Below are 16797 nucleotides of genomic sequence, written 5' to 3' on the forward strand. Positions count from 1 at the left end.
GGCAGTGATGGTGGAGATTAGACAGGGATCAGGCCACAAAGGGCCTTAAAGGTCATCATAAGGACTTTGGGCTTTATTTGAAGTAAGATGGTTGCTATTAGAGAGTTAAGAACAATGGAAGAGCATTTCTAAGTTACACCATGAAAGGTGGCCTTGGCCACTGTGTGGATAACAGGCTGTCGAGGGAAGAGGACTGGAAGCAGACAAGAGATGGTAGAGATGACATTGTCCAGAGTGCTCACAGTGGAGGCATTGAGATATGGTTAAATTTGGGTATATGTTGAAAGGAGAGGCAGCAGGATCTGTTGCTGGATTAGACATGGGGTGTGCAAAAGGATACTTCCAAGGTTTGTGAATGGCATGAGAAAAATGGAAGAATGGAATTACCATTTACTCTGGGAATGTCTTATACACATTATGCTTAAGGAGGAGGGCTGACTTAGGTCATAAGAAATGGAGTTTAAAACGTGTAAATAAAGGAGGGGAAACACAGCTTCCCTTGTAGCTCAGCTGGTAGAGAATCAATCTGCAATGCAGGAGACCTGGGTTTGACTCCTGGGTTGGGAAGATCTCCTGGAGAAGGAAATGGAAACCCATTCCAGTATTCTTGCCTGGAGAATCCCATGGACACAGGAGCCTGGGGGCTACAGTCTGTGGGGTAGAAAGAGTCAGACACGACTTAGCAACTAAACCACCAGCCACCAAGTAAAGGAGGGAAAACATAGCTGAAAAGAGAAGTAGAAACAATCTCAAGTGGGTCCTATAGATTAGGAGAAGGAGTTGGAACATTACCCTCAGGATTTTTTTTTTTTTTTACCCTCAGGATTTTAAGTCTCAAAATAGCATAATAGATCTTTCAGTTCAGAAGAATTATTTTGACTGTCATGTAGAAGTTCTTGTGGAGAGGTGGTAGAGGGATCAATTAGGAGGACATAATAGTCCATGTGAGAGATGGTGAAACTGCTGGCAGTTGATTTAGAGAAAAAGGGATGGATTTGAGAGAAAATCATGAATTAATTTATACATGGAATATTTTGGAGCACCTGTTTTCTAGGCATCATTCGTGGGGCTTGATGATATATCAGTGAATAAAAAATAATAATTTAGCCCTCATGAGACTTCCGTTGTAACGAGAGGAGGAAGACAATAAAATAAATAAGTAGTGTATGAAGGAGTTAAGATAGCAGGTTCTATGGAGAAAAATTAGCTGAGAAGGTTAGTGTAGGAGAGGGGTTGCTGTTCAAAGTCTGGAAATCACCACAGGCTTCACTGGACATGGAGCAAAGACTGGTTCCAAATAGGAAAAGGAGTATATCAAGGCTGTATATTGTCACCCTGCTTATTTAACTTCTATGCAGAGTACATCATGAGAAACGCTGGGATGGATGAAGCACATGCTGGAATCAAGATTGCCAGGAGAAATATCAATAACCTCAGATATGCATATGACACCACCCTTATGGCAGAAAGTGAAGAAGAACTAAAGAGCCTCTTGATGAAAGTGAAAGAAGAGAGTGAAAACGTTGGCTTAAAGCTCAACATTCAGAAAACTAAGATCATGGCATCTTGTCCCATCACTTCATGGCAAATAGATGGGGAAACAGTGGAAACAGTGGCTGACTTTTATCTTAGGGGGCTCCAAGAGTCGGACACGACTGAACGACTGAACTGAACTGTTCTGAAAATTACTGCAAATGATTATTACAGTCATGAAATTAAAAGATGCTTACTCATTGGAAGGAAAGTTATGACCAACCTAGACAGCATATTCAAAATCAGAGACATTACTTTACCAACAAAGGTCCATCTAGTCAAGGCTATGGATTTTCCAGTAGTCATGTATGGATGTGAGAGTTGGACTATAAAGAAAGTTGAGCACAGAAGAATTGATGCTTTTGAACCATGGTGTTGGAGAAGACTCTTGAGAGTCCCTTGGACTGCAAGGAGATCCAACTAGTCCATCCTAAAGGAGATCAGTCCTGGGTGTTTATTGGAAGGACTGGTGTTGAAGCAGAAACTGCAATACTTTGGCCACCTGATGTGAAGAGCTGACTCATTTGAAAAGACCATGATGTTGGGAAAGATTGAAGGCAGGAGGAGAAGGGGACTACAGAGGATGAGATGGTTAGATGGCATCACCAACTCAATGGACATGAGTTTGGGTAAACTCCAGGAGTTGGTGATGGACAGGGAGGCCTGGCATGCTACAGTTCATGGGGTCACAGAGGTCGGACATGACTGAGCGATTGAACTAAACTGAATTCACTGAGAAAGTGATATTTGAATCAAGATCAAAGGCTTTCATTATGAATTTCTATAAATCCACTCATTCATTCCACAGATATTTGTTGAATATATACCGTGTCCCCAGATACCTTGTTAGGTGCTGTCATTCAGTAGAGCTTTATTTTTATATTTCCATAACCTCTGGAAGCATAAACACAAATTATAGCTTTGAAAGACCTTGGTAATATTTGCATTGTGACTGTCAGGGAGGGCTCTTTGGGATGTTCGAAAGCTCTCAGATATTCTTCTGGAAGGCCCTCAGAGAACAAATGCCACTACTGGAAGAGAAGTTGTAGGAATTCGGGGGAGGAATTACATTTGGCCCCTACAGTGAAGGACTCTCACAAATTAAATGAGGGTATAAACTGAAGTTTAATCTGATAATAGTGCTCTTTGAAAATGCCTGTATAATTAAAATAATGTAGGAAATGACTTTGTAAATTATCAAGCCACATCTCATCAGAGAGCCCTTCCCTGGCAACCATACCTAAAAATGCAGCATCCCACAAAGACAACTCTACCCCTCGCTGTCCTGCTTCATTTTTCTCTATTATCACTGATCACCTGCTGACATATGTTCTATCTCACTTGGTTATTTGGGTTTTTTGTTTGTTTGTTTCTCTCTTCAACCAGAATGTAAGCTTCTTGAGGTCAGGGATTTTTCTGATGTTCTCTGCTGAATTTTCTACATTTAGTACAATGCATAACACATACTATTAACTTTCATCCTTTAAACAAATGTAAATTGTTAAATAAATAGATAGTAAGCAGAAAGAAGAAGAGGAGGAGGGGGAGGAAGATCATGAAGATGATGTGATGAGCTCCTGACCTAGTGCCAGTTTGGCACTGGTAGCACATTTTGTGAGGCATGTCTATACAGATCTTCTTTGGTCAGTTGGCATGTGTTTTCAAAATAACTGGTCAGGTAGAGTGGCCAGTCATTCCAGTTTCCCTGGACTGATTCCCCAGACAAAGGACTTTCAGTGCTAAAGCTGAGAAAGTTTTGGGCAGAACAGGAGGGTTGGTCATGGATATGGGTGCCATTTGAGAATGCAGATGTGACCAAGCTAGCACAACGTGGCCTTCATATTCCAGCACTTTTACTCATTCATCCTCTGAATTTAGCAATTCTTTCCCCACCATGAAGCCTCTATTTTCAACATCTAGAGAATGAGGATTGGAGATTAGCTGGTTTCTAATGGTCCTTCCAGCTCTAACAGTCTAGTTCTTATTGCCGTACATAAAAGCTGAAGCCTTTATAATGATCTACTACAATGACCTCAGCAACAGCTGGGCATGCTAGCCAACTGAAACCAAATACTTTATTTAATAATTGAAATAACATCTCTTGCCTCTGAGAAATGACACTTACATGTATTCTTAAATTTTATTCCAGAACATGTAACACCCAGTTCAGTTCAGTTCAGTTCAGTCACTCGGTCGTGTCTGACTCTTTGCGACCCCATGAATCGCACCATACCAGGCCTCCCTGTCCATCACCATCTCCCGGAATTCAACCAGACTCACGTCCATCGAGTCAGTGATGCCATCCAACCATCTCATCCTGGGTCGTCCCCTTCTCCTCCTGCCCCTAATCCCTCCCAGCATCAGAGTCTTTTCCAATGAGTCAACACTTTGCATGAGGTGTCCAAAGTACTGGAGTTTCAGCTTTAGCATCATGCCTTCCAAAGAAATCCCAGGGTTGATCTCCTTCAGAATGGACTGGTTGGATCTCCTTACAGTCCAAGGGACCCTCAGGAGTCTTCTCCAACACCACAGTCCAAAAACATCAATTCTTTGGTGCTCAGCCTTCTTCACAGTCCAACTCTCACATCCATGCGTGACCAAAGGAGAAACAATAGCCTTGACTAGGCGGACCTTAGTCGGCAAAGTAATGTCTCTGCTTTTGAATATGCTATCTAGGTTGGTCATAACTTTTCTTCCAAGGAGCAAGCATCTTTTAATTTCATGGCTGCAGTCACCATCTGCAGTGAGTTTGGAGCCCCCAAAAACAAAGTCTGACACTGTTTCCACTGTTTCCCCATCTATTTCCCAGGAAGTGATGGGACAGGATGCCATGATCTTCATTTTCTGAATGTTGAGCTTTAAGCCAACTTTTTCGTTCTCCTCTTTCACTTTCATCAAGAGGCATTTTCCTTCCTCTTCACTTTCTGCCATAAGGGTGATGTCATCTGCATATCTGAGGTTATTGATATTTCTCCTGGCAATCTTGATTCCAGCTTGTGTTTCTTCCAGTCCAGCGTTTCTCATGATGTACTCTGCATAGAAGTTAAATAAGCAGGGTGACAGTATACAGCCTTGACGTACTCCTTTTCCTATTTGGAACCAGTCTGTTGTTCCATGTCCAGTTGTAACTGTTGCTTCCTGACCTGCATACAGACTTCTCAAGAGGCAGGTTAGGTGTTCTGGTATTCCCATCTCTTTCAGAATTTTCCACAGTTTATTGTGATCCACACAGTCAAAGGCTTTGGCATAGTCAATAAAGCAGAAATAGATGCTTTTCTAGAACACCCAAGGTTCATATTATTTTCCAAATTTTCATGATTTACAACATGTTGGAGCTGACATGAGGAAAGACTTCTTTCTGCCCCAGATCTTCACATATTTATCCTTTGTGTCTTAAAGTTTGTTGTGTGTGTCTGCTTAGTTGTGTCCAACTCTTTTGAAACTCCATGGTCTGAAGCCCACTATGCTCCTCTGTTCATAGGATTTCCCAGGCAAGAATACTGGAGAGAGGTTGCCATTTCCTTCTTAAGGGGATCTTCCCAACCTTGAAATTAAACCTGCATCTCTGCGGCTCTTGCATTGGCAGGTGGTTTCTTTACCACTGCACCACCTGGGATGCCCCAAGTATTTATTTATTTGACTGCAGCAGCTCTTAATTGCAGCATGTGGGATTTAGTTCCCTGACCAGGGATCAAACCTGAGCTTCCTGCATTGGGAGTGTGGTGTCTCAACCACTGGGCTAACAAGGGAGTCCCTGAAAACTGTTAATAATGGTATAAAGTTTATAAGGGAAATACATTGTTGTGTATCATGACACACTCACATTCCCTCACTCAAAATGGAGTAGAAGTGACTGATATCACAATTTTTTTTTCTCAGTATAGATCAGAGAGGAACAGGAAGAGAGAGGACTAAAAGGCCAAGAATAGGAAGAGGGCAAAGAGCTTACCTTTGAATCACAAAAATACTGTGGTGTTGCTGACTTAAAAAAATGCACAACATGAGATTTGCTACTTAAGTTTTACTGGGGCAAAATGTGGACAGTAGCCTAAGAGACAACATCTCAAATAACTCTGAGAAGCTGCTCCAAAGAGGTAGGGGGGAAGGTCAGTATATACGTGATTTTGGTCAAGGAGGAAGTACATGCAGCCAAGCGCGTGGTTTTTAGAAGGTTTCTGCTAGTCACAGGGCTTCCCTGATAGCTCAGTTAGTAAAGAATCTGCCTGCAATGCAGGAGACCCCAGTTCAGTTCCTGGGTTGGGAAGATCCGCTAGAGAAGGGATAGGCTACCCACTCCAGTATTCTTGGTTTTCCTTTGTGGCTCAACTGGTAAAGAATCCACCTGCAATATTGGAGACCTGGGTTCTATCCCTGGGTTGGGAAGATCCTCTGGAGAAGGGAAAGGCTACCCACCCTAGTATCCTAGCCTGGAGAATTCCATGGACTGTATAGTCCGTGGAGTCACAAAGAGTCAGACATGACTGAGTGACTATCACTTCACTTCACTTCACTTCTGCTAGTCACAGGGAGTGGTCTTCACCAAGAAGGATCTTAATACTTTTATCTGTGAGGAGATATATGAATTGGGCTCATAAAATTGGCTCCTAAAAATATCTAACTGTCTGAAGACCTGTCTTGCCAGATTTTCCCAGAGCAGAGTACCTGTTTTCTGATCTCCACCATGAACTCCTTTCAGGGGTTGTTGAAAATCAACAGCTGCATCAGCACATGATTTAATCTTTGTAGAGATAGAGGGCAACTGCCAATTTGTAATTGACAGTATCAAACTACCACTTTGTCCAGAAAATCCTTAAGGACCATGTGTCTCCAAATCCTTGTCATCCCCTCAGAACTGGGTGTCTAGATTAGTCAAATAGTATATTTGCAGTAACATTCTTCTATCTTATGCTTCTTATGTTTTTGCTTCACCCTCTCCAGACGAATTTACTACTTCAGCACTGATGACACATATATTTATATGACCTACAATCCTCATGTGTTCTCTTAACTCTAATCAATTCCCAGATCGTTCACATCAAATTTGGGCTCTTACATAACTGCAGGTAATATTAGATGTCAGAATAGAGATAAAGTATTTGCCGTGGGTGGTAAATTTCCAATGAAAATGTCAATGTTTATCTATCTTTCTTTTTTGCCTGTTCTTAGTCTAACTTCTCCATGTACTTCGCCATAATCAATTGTACCTCTCTTTACCTTTCTTTCCTTGCAGTCTGTCTGGGTTTTGCCTTGATACCTCTTATTATCAACATTTTCTCCCTTCAGGATCAAATTGCATTGGATAAGGTGATGCGAGTAAGAAAGAGCCCACCTGCCAATGCCAGAGACATAAGAGACATGGGTTCAATCCCTGGATCAGGAAGATCCCCTTGAGGAAGAAGTGGCAACCCACTCCAGGATTCTCGCCTGGAGAATTCCATGGATAAATGAGCCTGGAGGGCTCTGGTCTATAAAGGTCACAGAGAGTCAGACATGACTGAGCAACTAACACACATAGACTTCTTAAATAATCCTAGTCTTAGGTTTTCAACCACTATTTGGAGATATGTTTTGGATAACATCATTCAATATTCCCTCATTTTTCAAATGTATTAGTTTTATGTTGGCAGACTATATATAACTAATGTTAACTATATCCACATATTCATAGAATTTCTCAGTTTTGAAAGTGCCTCGGAGACCATTTATTCCCTATTCCATATTTGATGCTTGAATCCCTTTTGGTCTGTGCTTGAAAATTTTGACTCATAGGAGCTCAACACTTTGGGAAGCAGCTCATTGTAACACCGGACAGCTCCATCTATTAGATATATCTGCCTTAATTCTGAATGACGTCTGTCTCCTAAGATGGATAGCCATGAACATTAGCTCTATCCAGAGCAAACCTCTCTTGTCCATGTAATAGCCCTTTAGAGTTGAAAAGAACAATGTCATTGTGTCCTATCTAAATCTTATCTTCTCCAAATTAGACAGTTCTATTCCTTCCCAAGTTCCTCATATGACCCGGTCACATGTCCCTTCACCAGTTTTCTTCTCTGATGGTCTTGCTGGTTATGGCATGTATTGCACAGATGCCTCCTAGAGCTGATGGAGAATACTTATAGTATTACCTACTTCATGGCACAAATTTTGCTTCTACCACCTAAACTTCTAGTAATCTCGTTTGAACTTCATACTACACTAGTGATTCTCAAACAGTTGTCTCTGGACTGGCAGCCTAAAGATCAGCTTCACCTGGGAGCTTGCTAGAATATGAATTTTCAGACTGGACCCCAAACCTATTGAATCAGAGAAGGGGGAAGGAAGCCAGCAGAGTATTTTACCAAGCCCTTCTGGTGATTTTAACGAATGCTCAGGTTTGAAAAATACCGCACTCTTGACTCGTAATCACCACCCTAAAGGACTCTTCTGTGTGCTGCTTCTACATCAAACCTCTGATATATTTGGCTTGTGTTTCTGTAATTCTACTGCATGTCTTTAGATCCATTTCATTGCCTCATTTTGCCAGATGGATTCTATTCTAGGAGTGACATCACCAAATGTTAACACAGGTTCTTCCTGACTCCACTCCCTTCCCAAGAAGAAAAACAAACACTTCTTCATAGACAAGACACTACTGAGAGAATTCTAGAGTATAGGGATGAGGCTGAAGCACCCCCCTGAACCACAGAGACCAGACGGACAGCATGGGAAGGTAAGAGCGGTAGCTGCACACACACAACGAGGCCCTCCTCAGGCAGGTAGGGCACCACATCCAGGGCTTTTGGAGTCGGTTCTACAATGTACTTGCTAACTCTCACAAAGGTGGCTTTCTGTCAACTGCAGTTTTGATAAACTTGAATCAAATATTTATTTTAAAAAAGATTACACTTTTCTGCAGACCAAGCTATGTTCATAATTTTCCTTGGAGAAAAAAATATGTTTCCAAGTGGCAGAAACTGACAGTTTCTGAGGGTGACCATGTTCTAAGTAAGCTCATGCATATTGATTTATTTGTGTGGATAAGCTCGAGCTTGAGGTAGGTATTGGAGAAAGATGTTTATGGTTCAGAAAGAGACAACCTGTGGCTCAGAGTGGGCCTCTAGTCCATGAAGTGAGCATGCAGCTGTTTATCTGTTCCTGCAGCTTCACCTCAGACTAGCTCAGTGGCTCTCAATCAACCCTTACTTCACTGTGGAATCACCTGGGGAGGTTCAGAAAACAGCACCCCTGAGGATTGGATTCGCTTGGAGTCCAGCCTGGACACGGATTTTTTTTTTTTTAATTAGTTTTCAATGGGAATTGAATGTGTGGCTGGAGTTGATTGAGAAACACTGAAATGGGGATTTCTAGGGACTTCTGCATTTAGCTCAGTGAGGTGAGAACCATGACAGAACCTTGAACACTGCTTTGATAATGCTTTGATCTGACTTTGATTGGGCTGCCCTTGTAGCACACTCGGTAAAGAATCTGCCTGCAGTGCATAAGACCTGGGCTCGATCCCTGAGTTGGGCAGATCCCCTGGAGAAGGAAATGGCAACCCACTCCAGTATCATTGCCTGGAAAATCTCATGGACACAGGAGCCTGGTGAGCTGCAGTCCATGGGGTGGCAAAGAGTTGGGCATGACTGAGTGACTAACACTTTGATCTGACTCCTGGGATATGAGGATAACTGGGATAACTGGTCTCCCCACTGAGATGAGGATAAAGTATGTGACACAGAAGAAATGAGGTTCCAGGGCTTTGAGCCTTCCCCAAAATGCAAGCTCATGGCTCAGGGATGATTAGAGTGACTTCACAAAGGACTGGTCTCCCTGAAGTAGATTGTGCAGCCTGGCTAAGTAGAAATGTGAGAGAAATCCCAAGCATATTGAATGGTGTAAACAGGCCAGGGCTATTTGCAAAATGGCAAGGACTCATGGCTACTAACACTGTAAGTCAGATCCAATAACACAGGCATGTTGGGGCTCTATCTTTGTAGGTCTTGAGTGCCAGGGTCAGTGTTTTAAACTTATTAATGGAGAAACAGTCTTAAACATTAGGAATAGGATGGGGAGACCAATTTCTCCCCCACAAATTCATCGAAAGAACATTTGAACGCTGAGAAAATTCCACAAAACAACTTATGAATGCTGGCAGAGGACATCAGGCACCCAGAAAGGCAGCCCATTGTCTTTGAAAGGAGGTAGGACAAAATATAAAAGATAAAAAGAGAGACAAAAGAGTTAGGGATGGAGACCCGTCCTGGGAAGGGAGTCATAAAAGAGAAGTTTCCAAACACCAGGAAACCCTCTCACTGGCGGGTCTGTGGGGAGTTTTGGAATCTCAGAGGGCAACATAACCAGGAGGAAAAATAAATAAATAAATTAATTAATAAACCCCACAGATTACGTGCCTAAGGGAAACTCCCAGTGGAGAACTAGCCCAGATGCTCACATCTGCCACCAGCAAGCTGGGGCAGGATAGGGAGGTGCAGGCTGCATTGCTTAGGGTAAGGACCGGATCTGAATGCCCTGAGGGCGATCTGAGGAAGCTAACCTGAGATAGCAATCCAAACTGCGGAATAGCCAGAGAGAGAGAGAAAGAAAAGATACATAGTGAGAACTTTCCCACGAAAAACCCTAACCTAAGGCACTGCTGAGCCTGCTCACAGAACAATGGATTGAGCGAATACCAGAGGAGAGCTAGCCAGCTGCGGAAGGGCCCATCACCTGCCAGAGGCAGGGAGTCAGGCGGGCAACAGCCAGAGCCAGAAGGCAAGGGGCAAACTCGGCCCCAGAGATGGCATCCTCTACCAAACTGCGAGCAGGCTCCCATTTGCTAACCAAGTCTTCCTGGGATTCTGGACGGTTGACGTCCACTGGGAGGGTCGCAGCCAGAGATCAGCTCCCCAGGGGAGACACATAGGACAGCTGAGACGGTGCTCCCACTGAACACCCAGGAAACCAAGCAGCCAGGATCTGGCAGGTGACAAGATGCAGCCCCCACACCTGGGGAGACTACACTCACCAAGCACCTGGTCGCCTGAGCTGCCCGGACCTGGGAAGGGTACAAATCACAGGCCCAACCAAGTCTGCACCTTTGTGGAGGACCTGAGAACCTGAACCTCAGTGGCTTAGACCTGGGAAGTGCACACAACTCAGGGTCCACTTTAGACAGTTCCCATGCAGGGCAACCTGAAGCCTAAGCAGTGTAGACCAGGAAAGCACACACGCTGTGAGTGGGGGCAAACCCAGTGTGGCTGAAACACTGTGAACACTCCCCACACATGGCTGTGATATTTCTTTGCAATGTTCCTCCCTCCTGACAGCACAAATGAACAAGTGAGCCTAAATAAGTGATCACCTTCTCCCCTTTGTGTCAGGGCAAAAATTAGACACTGAAGATACCTGCAAACAGAAGAAGCCAAAATAAACAGAAAGAACAGCTTTGGAAGTGTCAGGTGCAACAGATTAAAACCAAGGAAATGGCAACCGACTCCAGTGTTCTTGCCTGGAGAATCCCAGGGACAGAAGAGCCTGATAGGCTGCCATCTCTGGGGTCGCACAGAGTTGGACACGACTGAAGTGACTTAGCAGCAGCAGCAGCACCAACTACATTGGAAGGGGCCCATAGATCTTGAGAAGTATAAGCTGGAACAAGGAACCATCTGAAACTGAATTGACCTCACACTGCCCACAACAGCTCCAGAGAAATTCCTAGAAATATTTTAACTATTTTCATTTTTTTAATAAAAAAAATTATGTATAAGTCCTCTATTATTCCTTTTCTCATTTTTGTAACTTACTATTATCTTGCCAAAAAAGACCTTATTTTTAAAGCAAACAATATATATTTTTTATAAATTTTGTGAATTTTTATTAATATTGTATGTTTGAGAGTCTAATCACTACTCTAGATTTTTAATCTTTGCTTTTTGGTATTTGTAATCAATTTTGTACCTTTAAGAATCCAGTCTTCAGTACCCATTTTTACTTAGGAGTGTGATTACTGGTTTGATTGCCCTCTCCCCCTTTTGACTCTCTTTTTTCTCCCCTTGGTCACCTCTATCTCCTCCCTCCCCTTCTCTTCTCTACCCAACTATGTAAATCTCTCTGGGTATTCTGGGATGTGGAGAGCACTTAGGGAATTGACTACTGGCTAGATCTGTCTCTCTCCTTTTACCCCCCCCCCACCTTCTCCTCCTGGTCACCTCTATCTCTTTGCTCCCTCTGCTCTTCTCCATGTAACTCTGTGAACCTTTCTGGGTGTCCCTCATTGTGGACAATCTTTTCTCCATTAACCTAGATGTTTTATCATTGGTGCTGTATGGATGGAGAGGTCTTGAGGCTACTGTAAGAAAAATGACTGAAAACCAGACGGAGGAGGCTTAAGTTCAAAACATGAGAACACCAGACTACTCCTGACTCCAGGGAACATTAATCGATAATAGCTCATCAAAAAGCCTCCACATCTATACTGAAAACAAGCACCACCCAAGAGCCAACAACTTCCAGAGCAAGAAATAGCACACAAATTTCCCAGCAACACAGGAACATAGTCCTGAACTTCAATATACAGGCTGCCCAAAGTCACACCAAACCCATAGACATCCCAAAACTCACTACTGGATGTTACATTGCACTCCAGAGAGAAGAAATCCAGCTCCACCCACCAGAACACGACACAAGCTTCCGTAACCAGGAAACCTTGACAAGCCACTCATCCAACCACACCCACAGGGAGGACCCCAACAATAAGGAGGAACCACAAACTGCCAGAGTAGAGAAAAGCCACCACAAACACAGCAATATAAACAAGAGGAGAAGGCAGAGAAATACTCAGCAGGTAAAGGAACATGATAAATGCCCAGCAAACCAAACAAAGAGGAGAAGATAAGGAGTCTACCTGAAAAAAAAAATTCAGAATAATGATAGTAAAAATTATCCAAAATCTTGAAAACAAAATAGAGTTACAGATAAATAGCCTGGAGACAAGGATTGAGAAGATGCAAGAAATGTTTAACAAGGACATAGGAGAAATACAAAAGAATCAATCAGTAATGAATCATACAATAAATGAGATCAAAAACACTCTGGAGGGAATCAACAGTAGAATAATGGAGACAGACAATAGGATACGTGAGGTAAAAGATAGAATGATGGAAATAAATGAAGCAGAGAGGGAAAAAGAAAAAGGAATTGAAAGAAATGAAGCCAAACTCACGGATTTCTGGTACAGCGTTAAAAGCCCCAACATTTGAATCATAGGAGTCCCAGAAGAAGAAGACAAAAAGAAAGGCCATGAGAAAATACTTGAGATAATAGTTGAAAACTTCCCTAAAATGGGGAAAGAAATAGTCACCCAACACCAAGAAAGCCAGCGAGTACCAAACAGGATAAACCCAAGGCAAAACACCCCAGTTCAGTTCAGTTCAGTTCAGTCGCTCAGTCATGTCCAACTCTTTGCAGTCCCATGAATTGCAGCATGCCAGGTCTCCCTGTCCATCACCAACTCCCGGAGTTCACTCAAACTCATGTCCATTGAGTTGGTGATGCCATCCAGCCATCTTATCCTCTGTTGTCCCCTTCTCCTCCTGCCCCTAATCCCTCCCAGCATCAGGGGCACTTTCAACGAGTCAACTCTTTGCATGAGGTGGCCAAAGTATTGGAGTTTCAGCTTTAGCATCACTCCTTCCAAAGAGCACCCAGGACTGATCTCCTTTAAGATGGACTGGTTGGATCTCCTTGCAGTCCAAGGGACTCTCAAGAGTCTTCTCCAACACCACAGATCAAAAGCATCAATTCTTTGGTGCTCAGCCTTCTTCGCAGTCCAACTCTCACATCACATGACCACTGGGAAAACCATAGCCTTGACTAGATGGACCTTTGTTGGCAAAGTAATGTCTCTGCTTTTGAATATGCTATCTAGGTTGGTCATAACTTTCCTTCCAAGGAGTAAGCATCTTTTAACTTCGTGGCTGCAATCACCATCTGCAGTGATTTTGGAGCCTCAAAAAAATAAAATCTGACAGTGTTTACACTGTTTCCGCATCTCTTTCCCAACACCCCAAGACACATATTAATCAAATTAACAATATCAAACACGAAGAACAAATATTAAAAGCAGCAAGGGAAAAACAACAAATAACACACAAGGGGATTCAACAGCTGATCTTTCAATAGAAACTCTTCAGGCCAGAAGGGAATGGCAAGACATACTTAAAGGGATGAAAGAGAAAAGACTACAACCCAGATTACTGTACCCAGCAAGGATTTCATTCAAATATGAAGGAGAAATCAAAAGCTTTACAGACAAGCAAAACCTGAGAGAATTAAGCAGCACCAAACCAGCTCTCCAACAAACGCTAAAGGATCTTCTCTAGAAAGGAAACACAGAAAGGGTGTATAAACTTGAACCCAAAACAACGAAGCAAATGGCAATGAAATCATACTTCTCAATAATTACCTTAAAAGTAAACTGGTTGAATACCCCAAGAGAAAGATAAAGACTGGCTAAATGGCTCCAAAAACAAGAGCCACATATATGCTGTCTATAAGAGACCCATCTCAAAACAAGGGACACATACAGACTGAAAGTGAAGGGCTGGAAAAGATATTCCACACAAATAAAGACCAAAAAAAGCAGGAGTAGCAATACTCATATCAGATAAAATATACTTTAAAATAAAGGACATGAAAAGAAACAAAGACGTTGCATAATGATCAAAGGATCAATCCAAGAAGAAGAAATAACAATTATAAATATACATGCACCCAACAGAGGCACACCACAATATGTAAGGTAAATGCTAACAAGTATGAAAGGGGAAATTAACAATAACACAATAATAGTGGGAGACTTTAATACCCCACTCACACTTATGGATAGATCAACTAAACAGAAAATTAACTAGGAAACACAAATTTTAAATGATACAATGGACCAGTTAGACCTAATAGATATCTATAGGACATTTCACCACAAAATAATAAATTTCACCTTTTTCTCAAGCGCACAAAGAAACTTCTCCAGGATAGATCATATCCTGGGGCACAAATCTAGCTTTGGCAAATTCAAAAAAATTGAAATAATTCCAAGCATCTTTTCTGACCACAATGCAATAAGATTCGATGTGAACTACAGGGGAAAAATTATTAAAAATTACAACATATGGAAGCTAAACAACACGCTCCTGAATAACCAACAAATCACAGAAGAAATAAAAAATGCAATCAAAATATGCATAAAAATGAATGAAAATGAAAACACAACAACCCAAAATCTATGGAACACTGTAAAAGCAGTACTAAGGGAAAGGTTCATAGCAATAGAAGCTTACCTCAAAAAAACAAGGAAATAGTCAAATAAATAACCTAACTCTACAGTTAAAGCAACTAGAAAAGGAAGAAATGAAGAACCCCAGGGTTAGAAGAAGGAAAGAAATCTTTAAAAATTAGAGCAGAAATAAATACAAAAGAAACAAAAGAGACTGTAGCAAAAATCAACAAAAAAGCTGGTTCTTTGAGAAGATAAATAAACTAGACAAACCATTAGCTAGACTCATCAAAAAAACAAAGAAAGAGGAATTAAATCAAGAAAATTAGAAATTAAAATGGAGAAATCACAACAGACAACACAGAAATACAAAGGATCATAAGAGACTACTCTCAGCAACTATATGCCAATAAAATGGACAACTTGGAAGAAAGGGACAATTTCTTAGAAAAGCACAACTTTCCAAAACTGAACCAGGAAGAAATTTAAAAAAAAAAAAATTAACAGACCCATCACAAGCATGAGAATTGAAACTGTAATTAGAAACATTCCAGCAAACAAAAGCCCAGGTCCAGACAGCTTCACAGCTGAATTCTACCAAAAATTTAGAGAGGAGCTAACACCTACCTTACTCAAACTCCTCGAGAACATTGCAGAGGGAGATAAACTTCCAAACTCATTCTGAGGCCACAATCACCATAATAAAAAAAACAGACAAAGATGCCACAAAAAAAGAAAACTACACGCCAATATCACTGATGAACACTGATGCAAAAATCCTTAACACAATCCTAGCAAACAGAATCCAACAACATATTAAAAAGATCATAGATCATGACCAAGTGGGCTTTATGCCAGGAATACAAGGATTCTTTAATATCTGCACATCAATGTAATACACCGCATTAACGAATTGAAAAATAAAAACCATATCGTTATCTTAATAGATGCAGAGAAAGCCTTTGACAAAATTCAACTTCCATTTTAGATAAAAACCCTCCAGAAAGCAGGCATAGAAGGAACATAACTCAACATGATAAAAGCTATATATGGCAAACCCAAAGCAAGCATTATCCTCAATGGTGAATAACTGAAATCATTTCCCCTAAAGTCAGGAACAGAACAAGGGTGTCCACTCTCACAACTACTATTCTACATAGTTTTGGAAGTTTTAGCCACAGCAGTCAGAGATGAAAAAGAAATAAGAGGAGTCCATATTATAAAAGAAGAAGTAAAACTCTCACTGTTTGCAGATGACATGATCCTCTACATAGAAAACCCTAAGGACTCCACCAGAAAATTACTAGAGCTAATCAATGAATATAGTAAAGGTGCAGGATATAAAATTGACACACAGAAATCCCTTGCATTCTTATACACACACAATGTGAAAACAAAAAGAGAAATTAAGGAAACAATTCCATTCACCATTGCAATGAAAAGAATAAAATCCTCAGAAATAAATCTACCTAAAGAAACAAAAGACCTATAAATAGAGAACTATAAAACACTGATGAAAGAAATCGAAGAGGATACAAATAGGTGGATAAATTTACCATGTTCATGGATTGGAAGAATCAATATATTCAATGCAATACCTATCAAGCTACCAAAGGTATTTTTTCACAGGAATAGAACAAATAATTTCACAATTTGTATGGAAATACAAAGAAAAAAACCTCGAATAGCCAAAGCAATCTTGCAAAAGAAGAATGGAACTGGAGGAATCAATCTGCCTGATTTCAGGCTATACTACAAAGCTACAGTCATCACGACAGCATGGTACTGGCACAAAGACAGAAATATAGATCAATGGAGCAAAATAGAAAGCCCAGAGATAAATCCACACACATATGGACACTTTATCTTTGACAAAGGAGGCAAGAATATACAATGGAGAAAAGACAATCTCTTTATCAAGTGGTGCTGGGAAACCTGGTCAACAACTTGTAAAAGAATGAAACTAGAACAATTTCTAACACCATACACAAAAATAAATGCAAAATGGA

Source organism: Ovis aries, chromosome X (genome assembly GCF_016772045.2).
Source record: "Ovis aries strain OAR_USU_Benz2616 breed Rambouillet chromosome X, ARS-UI_Ramb_v3.0, whole genome shotgun sequence".
Taxonomy (NCBI): Eukaryota; Metazoa; Chordata; class Mammalia; order Artiodactyla; family Bovidae; genus Ovis; species Ovis aries.